The sequence below is a fragment of the Lissotriton vulgaris genome, chromosome 10 (assembly GCF_964263255.1).
Source record: "Lissotriton vulgaris chromosome 10, aLisVul1.2, whole genome shotgun sequence".
Classification (NCBI taxonomy): Eukaryota; Metazoa; Chordata; class Amphibia; order Caudata; family Salamandridae; genus Lissotriton; species Lissotriton vulgaris.
Genome location: NC_141698.1, coordinates 832443691 through 832457927, shown reverse-complemented (window position 1 = coordinate 832457927; position 14237 = coordinate 832443691).

The following is a 14237-nucleotide window of genomic DNA, read 5'->3' as shown; positions in this document are numbered from 1 at the left end:
TGTTGTCATTCTGTTATGCAAATTTCATTGAAAGAACTACATTTTAAAATTCAAGAAATTAATTATGTAACATATGCTACATAGACTGCGTCATGCTCAAATTCCAGCACCAGAAAAAGAGCTTTTAAACAGCTGTTCGAAGCTGTCTGTCCCGAAGGAAGCTGTCTGAAGAGCAGAGGTTAGAAATGGTTTGCAAACTTTTTCAGGACATTACAATACAGCAAAAATGTTATCTCCTGAATGAGCTTAAGAAGTTGACGCCTGCTGGTCGTAAAAAGCACAGCTGAGTAAACATATGGCTGGCCACAACACTACAGATCAGGCTTTGGGAACAAGGTTTTAAATTAGTACAGCATGATATGAAGGCGTCCGTTAAGACTGCTGATTTTGGAAAGATAGAAATACAGTTTCATTATTTTGGATAAAACAGAAAGGATTCATAGTAGGGACTTTCTTTCTCATTGCTTTTTACATAAGCACATTTGTGGTTTTTATGGTAAATAATTACTGCCTTTCAAAAGTGACACAAACCATTTTATGTTTCAGTAAAGCTTCTGTGTTTAGTGTTATAAATATATGCATTTAAAGGCAAAAGGAAAGGAATGAAGCTTGCTTTTCATATCTGGAAACATCAAAAGTTAGCGATCATTATTTTTTTTTAAAAGGGACTACATGAGAAAAATATTTTTTATTAAAAATAATTGCACTAACATCTTTTTTGCATTTTTTAATGTCTAATAATCCTACTGTGACAAATATATAAGGTCCTAGCATCAAAATTGAATTTGAGCAGCACTTTACCATAATGTGGGGAGTGAAATGTGAAATTTCACTTTACTTAGGCATATAAAAACTAATTTTATAAGGGTGTACCTTACACATTTCTGATCCCCCACCCCTGGGATATCTAGGGGAGACCCTGGGAGTCCCTAATATGCCAAAAGATTGTAGGTTCTCTTTTTGTTAGTGCCCCTACCACCAAAGTCGAGTTTGGGCACAATTTACTTTTCAAAAGCTGTCCTGGCACCCAAGGGCTGTTTTCAAACTGATCCCAGGCTTAAAAAATGCACATGTGCAGAACAATCAGCTGGCCTCTAAATTCTAGAAAGCGCACCACACACTGCACACAAATAAAAATAAGTATTTAAAAAAACAGCAGAAGTTGGGTCCTACTTTCAAATTCTTAGCACACAGGTACGGAACAGGACTGCCTTTCAGCTGTGATTCTTCAGAGTTACTTTGAATTGGAAAGACCGCATGGAATAGCCTTTCTCAGACCAGGGACAACAGGTTTAAGGGTCAAAGGCCAAGTTCTGTTTTTAGAACTGACCAGCCCTACTGAACGTGAAATTTCCACGCAAGGAGCCACTGTGGCAGTATGTGATTTCTACATTACACTATGAATTGCCAACAAAAGATCCCTGAGGGATCGAGTTTGGTTCCCGCACTTGGATGAGAGAGGGACACAGCATCCACTAACAAGGTCTGATCTTCCTGCACATGCGTGGAAAAGTGTGGCAATTTTTTCTTTGGGCCCCTAGCGAATGGACATCATCTCATGGTAGTCATTGACGAGTATTCCCATTTTGCTCTGATGGAGGAGATGTCATCAACAACACATGCCAAGGTCATTGAGCGACTGTCCAACATCTTTGTAGCATGGGACATCCCAGCCATCCTTATATCTGACAATGGTTCACAGTACAATAGCAAGGAGTTCAAGGAGATTCTAACTAGACACAATGTCAAGCACCAAAAGAGCGCACCCTTGTAGCCCGAAGCTAATTGTGTTGTGGAACAATTTATATGTACCCTAAAGACAGTGATCCAAAAGGCATCGATGGAGGGAATCGAGATGTCAGGCCTTACGTCAAGCCCTCCATGCCTATTGTTAGACTCCTCACTCCACCACTGGCGAGAGTCCTGCCACCTTGCTGTTTGGGAGAACTGTAAGAATCAAACTACCACAGTGGACCACTGAACAAACTCTGAGTGCTGATTAGGTTTGTGCCACTGACACTGCTCGAAAAAGTCAAATGTAATCACATGCTGATCAATGTCGGAGAACTCAGAAACTTGTCTTTGACGAGGGTGACTGGGTTCATGTCAAACAGAAACAGAAGTGGAAAACATCCTCCGTTTACTGCTGAGCCTCTGAAAGTTGTGACGCGCAAGGGACACAAACGCGTAAATCCTGGAAATTCATCACAAGGGATTTGTCACTATTCAGACATTCATCAGCCACTATGATCCCAGGTGTGGCTGTCCCACCTGACGAACTAGCTCAAACATCAGCTCCTATACCCTCTGTGTTCACTCGGAATGCATCTCAACTAACTCAGCCCATGTGATCTGCCCGACCAGTATGAGCAACTAGACAACTTACTGAAGAAATGTAATAATGCTGTTTACACCTTCTTATTTTACAAGGGGGAGATGTAGTGTTTCTAGACTGAGTGCAAAGACCCTGCAGTTCTGGGCGGACCCTCGGAGGGTGTGTGCCTGCGTGCGTGCTAGCGTGCATGGACAGGCGGCTCCGTCAGTACATCCCCCCAACTAACAGATACATAGTCCGCCGAGGGTGGCCCTCAAGCCTTGCCCAGGCACCATGCATAGTCCTTTAGTCTTTGGCTGGGAGTCGGATTGGGTCGGAGACAATACTTTTGACTCTGGGGATTTCCACTGACCTCCGATGTCTGAGTGTTCTGCAGTGTCTCTGGGGCTCCCTGGGATGCCTTCTTGGTTGATGGTAGATTCATGTTCGACTCCTGGTGGAGTTGTCGCCTCTCCGCATTGGCACGGTGACAATTTGGCACATGCGGGGCCATCATTCTCATCTTCGTTATTTCCAGGTGACTGTCCAGCAATTTCCCACTCTCTCGGGACTCACTTGAACCATGACGCATTCTGTGTGACTGCTCGGGTGCCTCTGGCTACTGATACCATGGTCCCTTGAACATTGACAATCTCCTATACCTCCGGTTCATAAGGGGTGCGATACTTTCAGTTCGTATACCGGTCCTTGAGGATAACTCTGTCCCCGACTACAAGGGACATGGGTCTGGCCTTACGAGCTCGACTAGCTCGGTCATTGGTGAGTTGTCGTCTGTTCTGGGTGGCTTTCTGATCCAACCGGGGTGGGTTCCACGTGGGGCCTGCCGGCAAACAGTCCCTGGGGATTTTCCGAAACAGTAGATGTGCCGGGGCGCACCTGGTGGTACAATGAGGTGTTTATCGGTAGGCGCTCAGGAATTGAGATAACCACTCTTCCGCTTCTTCTCCCTTCAAGACCCCAATCCGAAGAGCTCGATTCAGCGTACGCATGAACCTCTCGACCTCCATTTGCCTGCGGCCATTGTGGAGTGATTTTCCAGTGGCGGATACCTCTTGCTTCCAGGTATGTCTGAAAATCCTCGCCCTGAAACAGCGGTCTATGGTCCGATGGTATTTCCTCTGGTAGACCCATCATTGCAAAGGTCCGATCTAGGACCAGCTTGAAGTGTGTGAAAGCGGTGGAGGGTACCACCTCCACTATTGGGAAACGTGAGTGGGAATCTATGAGTACGAGTGTGTTCCTCCCGTCGGAGAATGACTTGAAATCAATGCTCTGCTTTGATCACGGTTCTGTTCACTGGTCCTCCGTGATTACCGGGTGTGGCGCTGGGTCCTGGCTCGAGATGGTGCATGAGTGACAGTCACGCACCTCTTCTTCCACCGCTCCATCCATTCCTGGAAACCACACCTTGCTGCGTAGCCGTGCCTTGGTTTTCGATGCTCCTTGATGTCCATGATGCGCCAGCCATACTTCCTCCTTCTGCAGGCTGGTGGGGATCACGATGGCCGTGCCTCGCAGCATTACTCCGTGAGGGCCTTCGCTGAGTTCACTCTGGGCCCTCCAGATTTGCTGTCTGAATGTCTGTTCGCTGCCGTGAGAGCGCTGACTCCATCCAGGAAACGTTTTCAGCTCCGGTCCACCAATGTAGCTTTCACTCTGCTGATGCACTCGTCGTCTCCGGTGGCTCTGCCGATGCCTTCTAACGTGAGGGCAACAAGGCATGCCTCTTGTGATACCATCCTGACGAACTCTTAGACTTCCTTGGTCTCGTCCTGCAGTAGAGTTGGGGAGGTGGCATACTGGTGACGCAACAGAAAATCCGTAGGGTTGTCAGATCCTGGCCGGAACACAACGTCAAAACGATACGTCTGCAGCTGGACGGCCCACCTTTCTATCCGCGGAGGAGCAAGCCTGGCCGTGCCCGTGAATAGAGGTACCAGTGGTTTGTGGTCCATAACCACTTGCAACTCGTGGCCGTATAGGTATAAGTGAAAGTGTTGGCACGCCCACTTAATCGCTGAGGCTTCTCGCTCAATTTGCGCGTAGCGCATCTTCGTGGCAGTCAACGCCCGGCTGGCGTAAGCGGTGGGCACCCATTCCCGAGCTTCCGTTTCTTGCATGAGAACAGCCCCGAGCCCTACTGGGCTTGCATCCACGACGACAGCGGTGCGCCTGTTGGGGCGAAAGTAGGCCATGACCTTGTCGTCTATGAGTGCATTCTTGACTGCTGCAAACGCATCGTCCTCCTTCGCCGTCCACGACCATGATTGCCCCGCCGGGGGTTTAGAGAGGGACGCCAGGTTGGGGATGATGCGACCACAGTATGTGGCCATCCCCTAGAAGCTTCTTACCTCTGTCGCAGACATTGGTCTTGGCGCTGAGCGGATGGCCTCTGCCTTCTTCGGGTCAATGAGGAGGCATTCCCTAGAGAAGATGTAACCAAAGAAATCCACCAACTCTTGGTAGAAGGAGCACTTGGCTTTGTGGAGTGTGAGGCTGTGATCCGCCAGGCGCTGAAGAGTGGCTCTCAGGTGGACGTGGTGCTCTTCAAGTGTCTTTGAAAAAACTACAATGTCATCACTTAGATTGATAACTCTGGACAATCCAGAGAGTGTCTCTAATAGCGTTCTGAAAAACCTCAGCAGCCAAGGAGACGCCAAAACTTAGTCTTTTGTAACGTCGTAGGCCGACGTGCGTTGAGAATGTGGTTATGTTGCGGCTGTCCGGGTGTAGTTCCAATTGGTGGTATCCCGCGTTGAGATCCAGTTTGGTGAACCACCGAGCTCCGTTCAAATCTGCGACGATGTCATTCATCGTGGGCGTGAGGTGTCTTTCTCTCTTCACTGCTTTGTTTGGGAGGCGCATGTCCAAACACAAGCGGATGGCTCCAGGCTGCTTGGGTTTCGGGGCAATCACAAGGGGCGACACCCATGGGGTCGGGCCTGACACCTTTTCAATGACCCCTAGTTCTTCCAATTTCCGAAGTTCCTCCTCCCCCTGCGGCCGCAGACGGAACGGCACCCTCCTGTGTCTCAATGCCGTTGGCCTTACTGTGTGGTCCACACATGCAACTTGAAGGTTTTTCCTTTTAGGCGGCCAAGGCCTTTGAACAGTGCTGGAAAGTCCTTCAGCATCTCCTCTGCATGAAGCTCGTGCACTTGATTTGCGAAGACGACTAACTGAAGATCCTCCGCTGTGTGGCAGCTGAGCAGAGTTCCTCATTTCCCACCTGTGACACGAAATGTTGTCTTCACCTCCTGACCATTGCTGGCCACCACTACCTCCATCACTCCTCGAAGCGGGAGCGGATCATGGCTGTCATAGGTGTAGATCATATTGGACGCAGTCCATCACATTTACCGAAGCGCCTGTGTCTATCAGGGCTTGCACCTGCGAGCCCGCGATGGAGATGTCGCACATTGGTGTGGGTCGCCTCCTTGAGCCTTCTCTGCCAACAAACGACACAAAGAATATGTCGTCGTCATCGTCTTCCAGGTTGAAAGCAGACCGCGACGCGTCAATGCAGGGACCTGGGTCTTCGAGTGTCAGCTGCTGCACACCCTGCGAGGATCCTTTTACACCAGGGGATGGACGGCGACCTCCGCTACTGTGGCAGACTTTCCCGAAGTGGTTGAGCTTCCCGCAGTTCGAGCATGTCTTGCCTTTTGCATAACACTTGCCTCCGGCCGGGTGGTCCATCCCGCAGTTGCCACATGCGGAGTTCTGTGCATTCTTGTGGTTGTGGTCGTCTGCGGATCACGACAAGTCGCTCTTCCTTGATCACAGGCGGGCGGGCGGGCCACCGCTCCAGGACGGTTCAGGGTGGCTTCCATCTCGTCCCCCTGGGCATTGGCCAGTTCGTGAGAACTGGCGAGGGTGAGGATTTTCATAGAGCGAGATGCGGGGTTGTCTGAGTATGAGACGTCTAAGTTGAACGGATCTGCAGCCTTGAATGAGCTGTGCGCTAATTTCTATTCTTTGATCAGGCAGTTCACAGGCCTCAGCCATGCATAGTATGCGTCAACGGTCTCAGTCTCTCCTTGGCGGGCCTGGCGCAGCTTGAACCATTCGTAGTCGGGGTTGATCTGCGGATCAAAGTGGCGATTCAGCACAGCGACCGCTCCGGTGTAGTCATCATCATTACCTCTGTCCGGTAGTGTTTTGAAGAGGTCGTAGAGTTCGGCGCCGCCATAGCACATGAGCAATGACTGTTTGACTTCCCCATCAGTTTCTCTGACTCCAACAAAATAATGGTCAAGCCGACCAATCCAGGAACGCCATCTTGCCGCCGCAGTGGAGGGGTCCGAGAGCTCGCGAAACGGTGGAAGCAGGGCGTCGATTCCGTGGCCGGGGGGAGCGGGCACGTTGGGCACGGCGTGGACAGGACCGTGGGACGCAGCTTGCTGAGGTGCAAGATTTGGAGGGGCAGCCTGCTGATGGGCTGGTGCTGCGGCGCCCCCAGTGGTGGCAGGAGCGGACATTTTGTGGGCTATCCGGCCACGTGGCCCGGCGGGGCTACCCTGTGTGTGGGCACTGTTGCAGTGTCACTTATCTTGCTGCCTAGGCTAGCGCAGGGTATGCTGCTATGCAGTCAGTGGGTGGTAGCCCAGGCCCAGCGGGCGCAGCCGGGCACACCTTGCAGCTCCGGGCGTGGTGATTAGGCAGGGGATGTCCTGGGTCTAGCAGCATGGCGTGTGGGCGTGGCCTCGCTGGTGCGTGCTTCTTCCTCCTTTCCTTCAACGTTGTTCCCAGGCTGTCTCAGCATCCACAGCCAGTGGGTGGGGAACGGGACGCAATGGGCCGCAGTCATGCAGGCCTGTCACCGCAGAGGGCAGGCGTCAGGTCGTTGGTGCCCCCGCTCACACAGTGGGAGGGGGCCAGAGAGGCACAACCACTTCTTGCGCCGGTCTCACAGGAGCCGATCCAGTCCCCCCAAACGGGATCGCAGAAGGCGCGTATGTGGGCACCGAGCAAAGTAGCGGGCCGCAGGAGAGCGGGGGTGGGACCGACTGGCACGCACGGTGCCGCACAAGAGCCGGGAGGCGGCCGCGGGCAGGCTCTGTAACCCGGGGGGGGCTCACCTGAGCACCGAGCTGGGCACGCTGAAACAGGCAGGAAACTCGGGCTCAGGGTGGCCGTCCACAACCGGCCGATGAAACCGGCCTCGCCGCCGGACGGTCGCGATTCCAACAAGGTCTAGCGGCCGCACCAGCTGGAACGCGCAAAGCGTGAGCACAGCGGACACGAGGCACAACGCGCCAACGTGTGTCCACGGGGGCGAGGCGTGGGGAGACCCACCTCGTCGCCAATGTGGTGACGGAAGTCACGGGGCAGTGATGACCTATGCCTCAAAGTGGAACTTAAATACACTTGCAAATAAAGGCACACGTACACTGACTACTTCACTGGGCCGAAGACCATGAGTGGCCTCGCACCCGTTTATTTATACCCTCGGGCGAGCCCGCCCTCGGGGTGTGTGTGCGCATGCGTGCGTGTGTGGACGGGCCGGGTGGCTCAGTCAGTACATCAATGAGAGAATTACGTAACCATTCGGGGAGGTGTTAAGGTGAAGTTATTACCATTTAGGAAATATTGAGAAGTTCAGCCGAATGTCATATGCGGAGGAATAAAGAGATTTGTTACGAGCTCCGTGTGTGGGCTGTTCGTTTTGCGTGGTACCGGCCTGGGAAGGACACTACATGCTCCACCCTGCTACTGACCTGGTCACAATTTCAAATTGCGTTATTGTAATAGAATCATTTTACTTTATTCCGGTTTTTTAAATTTTATATTAAACGTTTTATCTAAACCTTTTAATAGATACTGTAGTGCCCTAGAGTCAGTTAGCATTCTAGTGCTAACTATTATGAATACACTGAACACCCACCACTGATGTCACTGGTCAGGTGACGCAGGCTAAATAAAAGAGGCCGAGCCCACGTGCTCTGGGCCAGTTACACCATGCATCCAGTGTGTCCTGTGTCAGCGTGATTGCGAGCATGAGGGCCTAGGGCCCACAACTTTACAATGGCGACGAGGGTACGCTAGCCACGTGTGCCACAGCTACTAAAAAGATCGTGGGGGGAAAAGGAGGGAGCTGCCTGTATCAACGGCACCCCCGTGATTGGCACCAGCCACCGAGAGGCCCGTGGGGCGTGTGACGAGCCCCGGACCTGGAGAATACTGAGAGGTGACCGGGAGCCCACCCCGCACCTCTCTGACCTGCTGTAAGCCGCCCTGCTGTGGTGGTGCCCTGAGAAAGTGCGGACCGACCAGAGCCCTCCCGTGTCGGCTGCAAATGTGCCCACCTATGCGGAAGCCTTCGCGGAGCCCACCCGCGCAGCAGGAGTGGCCCGCTGGCCGAAGGTGAGCCCATATGTATGCAGGAATCAAAAGCGGAGCCCACCCGCAATGACCATATCCGCGATAATGGCAGCCGCCTGCTAGCGCATCCCGGAATACCACAAAGCGGAGCCCACCCGCTATAGACATTAACTTTGCTTCCCACAGCGAGAGCAAGACCAGCGGAGCCCACCCGTGGCCTGCTTCCAGCGTCCCCCTCCGTGCAGCGTGTGTGATGTGAGACTGCGGCGGCGGGGTGAGCAAACCTCAAAGGAGAGCGCCCGCAGCGTGTGGAGAGCTGCAGGGCACCGATTACCGAAAGCGGCACAAGCAAACCCCCCCCCCCAGCCGTGACAAAGCCTGCTGCGAGGGGCGGCAAAACGTAAAACAAAAAAGAAAACAATAAGTGCCACTCACCGGAGCCCGTGTGGAGGCCTCATGTGGCATCTAGCTTCCCCGTGTGTGTGTATCGGGAGCAGCTGGGGAGGCACAGCAGGAATGCAATGTAGGCGGCACGAGAACAAAGGAGCAGTAAGGCCCACAGAGTCTGCAAGCTGCTGAGGCCAATCGGAGTACCCAAGGTGAGAAGCGCAGCCCAGAGGGAATGCTGATCAAAGGGCCGTGAGCGCAAGCACACAGGATATGGGGCCGGTAGCATAGGCAAGGCTGCTCTGACTGAGAGAAGCACTGCAGTGCCTAAGAATCATTCGCAGCAAAGTGCCTAGATTGTGTGTTGCACGAGCAAGATGTAGAATGCAACCTGCCAATATCAAACGTTGGAAATGAATTAGGACAGCCCCTACCGTGGTCGAGGTGCTTGAGCTACGTGACCACAGTGACGAATGGTAGCTGGGGAACAGCTGAAGCCCCGGGGAGAATCCCACATCAGCACACCCAAATGAGAGGAAGAGAAGCCCCAGTCGATCGAGATGAGGATACACTGCCATCTAGTGGACCTTTTCGGCACTGCAGGTAATAAGAAAGCAACAAGCCTACGACAAGCACAGCCAACATAAGAACCCCCACAAGTGATACCCACAAACTGATAGAGAACTACCTGCTGGCAGGTGGCTACTCCCAAGAAGAAGGGAACAAAGGAAAGGCGACACTTATCACAGCCTGTGACTGAAGGACACCTACCACCAGGGGAAAGGAAAGAAAAACAACGGTGAGCGAGAGAAGAGTGTGCAAGGACACTGCCACACCGAAACGTCATCACACAGCCTGAGAAGAGAAAGTGACGGCGCAGGAGCACACCACAGCGAAAAGAACACCTCAGGAACAGGAGTGCAAGAACTCCTCCGAAGACACCCACCAGCATGCCGCAAGTGCGCCCAGAGAAATTCCAAAGAATCGCAACCGACAACGCTAAGAAGAAGCAAGACCAGAAGAAGGTCAATGGAGGGGTGACGCAACCCTCCAAGAAGAAACACCCAAGAAGCACCTACGCCACACCAGAAAAGAACACAGCAATGCCTGATGGCCACAGGCCATCGCTGCAGTAGTAAGGCGAAGACAGGCGTACCACCACACGAACCGACGGTGGTTCTGAAACCCGGCATTAGGAAGTGCGAAGACGCATGACACAAATGCGCAGCAGTGCGGACAGCACTAGCCCAAAGCAGCAAGTCACAAAGAAAACCCGAAGAGCGCACCCAGATGCGCACCAAAGCAGCCGAACTGCGACGCCAAGAAAATGGTTGGGCAGACAACCCGCAGCATTAAAGAATCCGCACAACAGCAACCTGACCACTCAGCCTGGTCACAAAGCATGAACCCGACCAGCCAGATGGTCTCACCAAAAAGTTGACCAGCCAGATGGTCGCACCAAGCAGCCTACCTGCCAGTGATCGGCAGAAGGGACCAGCACAAAGGTCCAAGAAGTTCAGCCAAGGCGCGGTCCGTGGATATGGATCAACAAACTTCAACTGAAGTTCAGCCAAGGCGCGGTCCGCGAACATGGACCAACGAACTTCAACTTCACAAATAATGGAAGCGACTAAAAGAAGACGTGAAGGTCGCGACGCTAACCCTGGGAGTTAAGTGACAAGAAAACAGTGTCCTAGGACTAGGACAGGACCAGGAAGACCTGTGTGGGGTGCGCACGCTGCATGGGGAAGCCTGGCCAGAGAAGATGAAGAAGAGTGGACCAGGGTACGTCGCGAGAAGAAAGATCGGAGTGGCACACCGCCACCGAGGAAAAGAAGAAAGGAGAAATCAGAGTGGCACGCAGCCACTTCAAGAAGGAAGAAAGAACAGAGTGGCCACCGCCACTTAGAAGAAAAGAAGGAAGAAGGAATCAGAGTGGCACACCTGCCATTTCAAGGAGGAAGAAAGAACAGAGTGGCCACCGCCACTAAGAAAAGAAGAAATCAGAATGGCACGCTGCTACTACAAGAAGAAGCCGCCCCTGCGGAAAGAAGGAAGGTGACAGGCACTGGAACACCTGAGTGCAATGGAAGACGAGACCTGGCAAGAGCACCGGCAGCGCAGACCAAAGACATCTACCTACGAGTCATCCATCCACATGGCGAACGCAGAAGAAAGCAAGCTAGACTGTTGGCGGCATCTACCTCTGAGGTTGAGTGGAAGATTGGATGGCGAGCGTGCTCACACATCCCGCTGAGGAACTGACCACTCCACACCGACCCATGGCAACCCAAGAAGCAGAGGCCTCAAGGGACTCTGGTGGCAGCATGTCCCCGCATGGGAGACAGATCTACAGATGCGCGTCTGCAGGACCCACAGGGAAGAAAGCATCGCAAGCAAGGAAAAGAGTCGACAACTCAACCTTCATGTGGAACTAGGACACAACGGTGAGGCTCGTGGAGCGCCCTGCTCACGGCCCGAAGGCCATGGTGGAGCAACACAACCGAAACACCAGTCCAGTAGAAACCTGGCAAAGATGTCCTCCTGGACATCTGGTGAGAGAGGAATACCGGCGAGAGGGGCATCCTAGTGAGAGGGATGTTTGCACCTACTCTCTTCTCCTGCCAAGAAACGACTTTTGAAGCCTGCCTGGAAACACAACAAAACCAGAATGGAGGCAAGAAGCCAGCAGACAAGCGGCACCCATGTGTTCCATCTCCAACTATTCATCGTCACCAAGTGAGCGAAGCAAAGGCAGGGCTGAGAACAACGTCCGAGCGGTGCAGACAAACAATAGATCCACCGAACAACTGGGAGCCGTGCCACCGAGAACTGTTAGTCCTGAATGCAAGAACTATTCTGCCTGCGGCTTGCAAGCAGCCAAAGAGACTCGTTTGAAAACACAAGTCCAATGTTACATTTCTGTGTTTACCTTTCCCCCACAGGTTTTGAAGGGATGTAGTGCCCTAGAGTCAGTTAGCATTCTAGTGCTAACTATTGTGAATACACTGAACACCCACCCACCACTGATGCCACTGGTCAGGTGACACAGGCTAAATAAAAGAGGCCGAGCCCACGTGCTCTGGGCCAGTTGCACCATGCATCCAGTGTGTCCTGTGTCAGCGTGATTGCGAGCATGAGGGCCTAGGGTCCACAACTGATACAACGCTGGTCATTTGAAATCAGTACGAGAACAGATACTTTCTTTATACATCGTGATTGTGTCTTTAAATATAATTTACGTTTAAACCATTTGGTTTGTCTATTTGTTCAACTGCGCAGACTGCGGACTTGGGTGAGGTATTAGTTTAGTATCTTCAGCTTCCATCAGTTCAACTGTCATTCCAGAAACGGAGCAGCAGAGAGAGCAATTGTAGCAGCAATGTTCTCTTCTTTCAGCTCTGACACGGTTGCGTTCAAATTCATATTTAAGTAGAAAGCGCTTTTCTGGAATATAGGCCGCCGCCTAGCTAGCACATTTGCAAAATGTAATCATTGTGCAGCACAAGCGATGTGAGATATAACGCCCTCCCACCGTGACGAACAACTGCTAATAACGGGAGATTACATCTATATATTAGGCTTAAAATATGAAAAGAACAAGTGTTTAGATAATGTTCCAAATTCCGTAGTCGCCTGCATTCTAAATGACATTGTCACTTCCAGTTGCATATTAGTGTGCCTGATTCATAAATTAACAGAGTAGAAGGTATAAATCAAGTACTGAAAATAAAACGCAAGACCAGCAACTTCTACTACCTAGTTCATATGCAAGTCCACTTGATCCAAATTACATTTCTCTCTCTCGGCTGCAATGCCTAGTGAACAATCGTTTACAGTACCCAAACTTGTATATAAAACGTTCATAAAAATAGAGCGGTTTAAACATGCCAGAATAATGTAACTATATATTGAAAGGTGAACATGTGTATCAAATGACAATGAAAATATAAGCCAGGGTTAGTCTTGTATACAGCAGAAAAGAATATAAAGGACTTCGATCAAATGAAGTTCACTTAAATCAATGGAACTATAAGCAAGAATTGACCCAGCGCTGAAGTCTTTATTTTTAAACAAGCACTTCCAAAGTAAATAGGTCACTGAAAGTTTAACCCAAATGTATTGACTTTGGCAATGCTTGCTCCCATGGCAAGCCCAGTCACACTAATGACCATTTTCTGTTCTTTGCACCTGTAAAAGACCATGATTGTAATAGTAGAATACACAAAATCCTTCGGGCAAATGTGACATTTGCTTGCCCGTACACGTTTAAATTGCTGCATGGGCGTGTTCTATGTAACGCTCTAGTGTTTCACGGGTCCTGGGGGAGACCCGGAAACACACACACACACATTGTTGCACCTTCTCGCCAGGCGTGACCAGAAGGCTATAAATAAAAGGACGGAGGTCGCTCGGGGCTTCCGGTCCAAGTTACTAACCAAAGAGTGTGTTTGTACTATTTTATCCCCGTGTGTGCCCTTGCGTGCTGTAATCCCTCACTCCCCTACACTGGCGACGAGGGTGGGATTCGTTTCTCGTACAAACCCGAAGAGTGAGAGGAAAGGAGCCCTACCGGTGCCGCTGTGAGGTGTGGCCGCCGGTCTGCACGTGGGCCAGGAACGGAAGGAGATCGTCACCCGAGGACGTCGTAGGGCCAGCCATCCCGGTAAGCAGCGTGTGAAGAGCTGCGTGAGGGACTGGTGAGCGGAGCCCAGGACGGAGGGAGACACGGCTAGGAGCGGGCCGAGTGTAGCAGAGGCCCGGCCGGAAAGCCACGTGGTACGCGCATGCGCAGTGAGCGCGAGGCTAGCCCCAGCGTGGGAGACTCGTGCAGAGGCCTCCGCGTGCATCGACAGCTCCCGCGAAGGAGTAAGGAGGTGCTCACCGGACGGAGAACAGGCAGCAAGCCATGAGAAACAAAGAGGCACAGTCATAAACAAGCACTGGCACCAGCAAACGAATAATTTGTAGTTAACTCTACCATAAGCAAAGGAAAGAAGAAAATAATAAACAGTGACACGTGTGATCAATAAGAAGCGCCAGCATAGAGACACAGTGAGAAAGACGTCGGGGGTAGAAGCAACATACCTGAATGTAGAGCGCAGAGATCAGCCAGAAGTAGCATTGACAAGTGAGGTGTGGAAGAAAGGCGTAAAACAGCGGCAGCAACAATGGTGGACAATGCAGAACA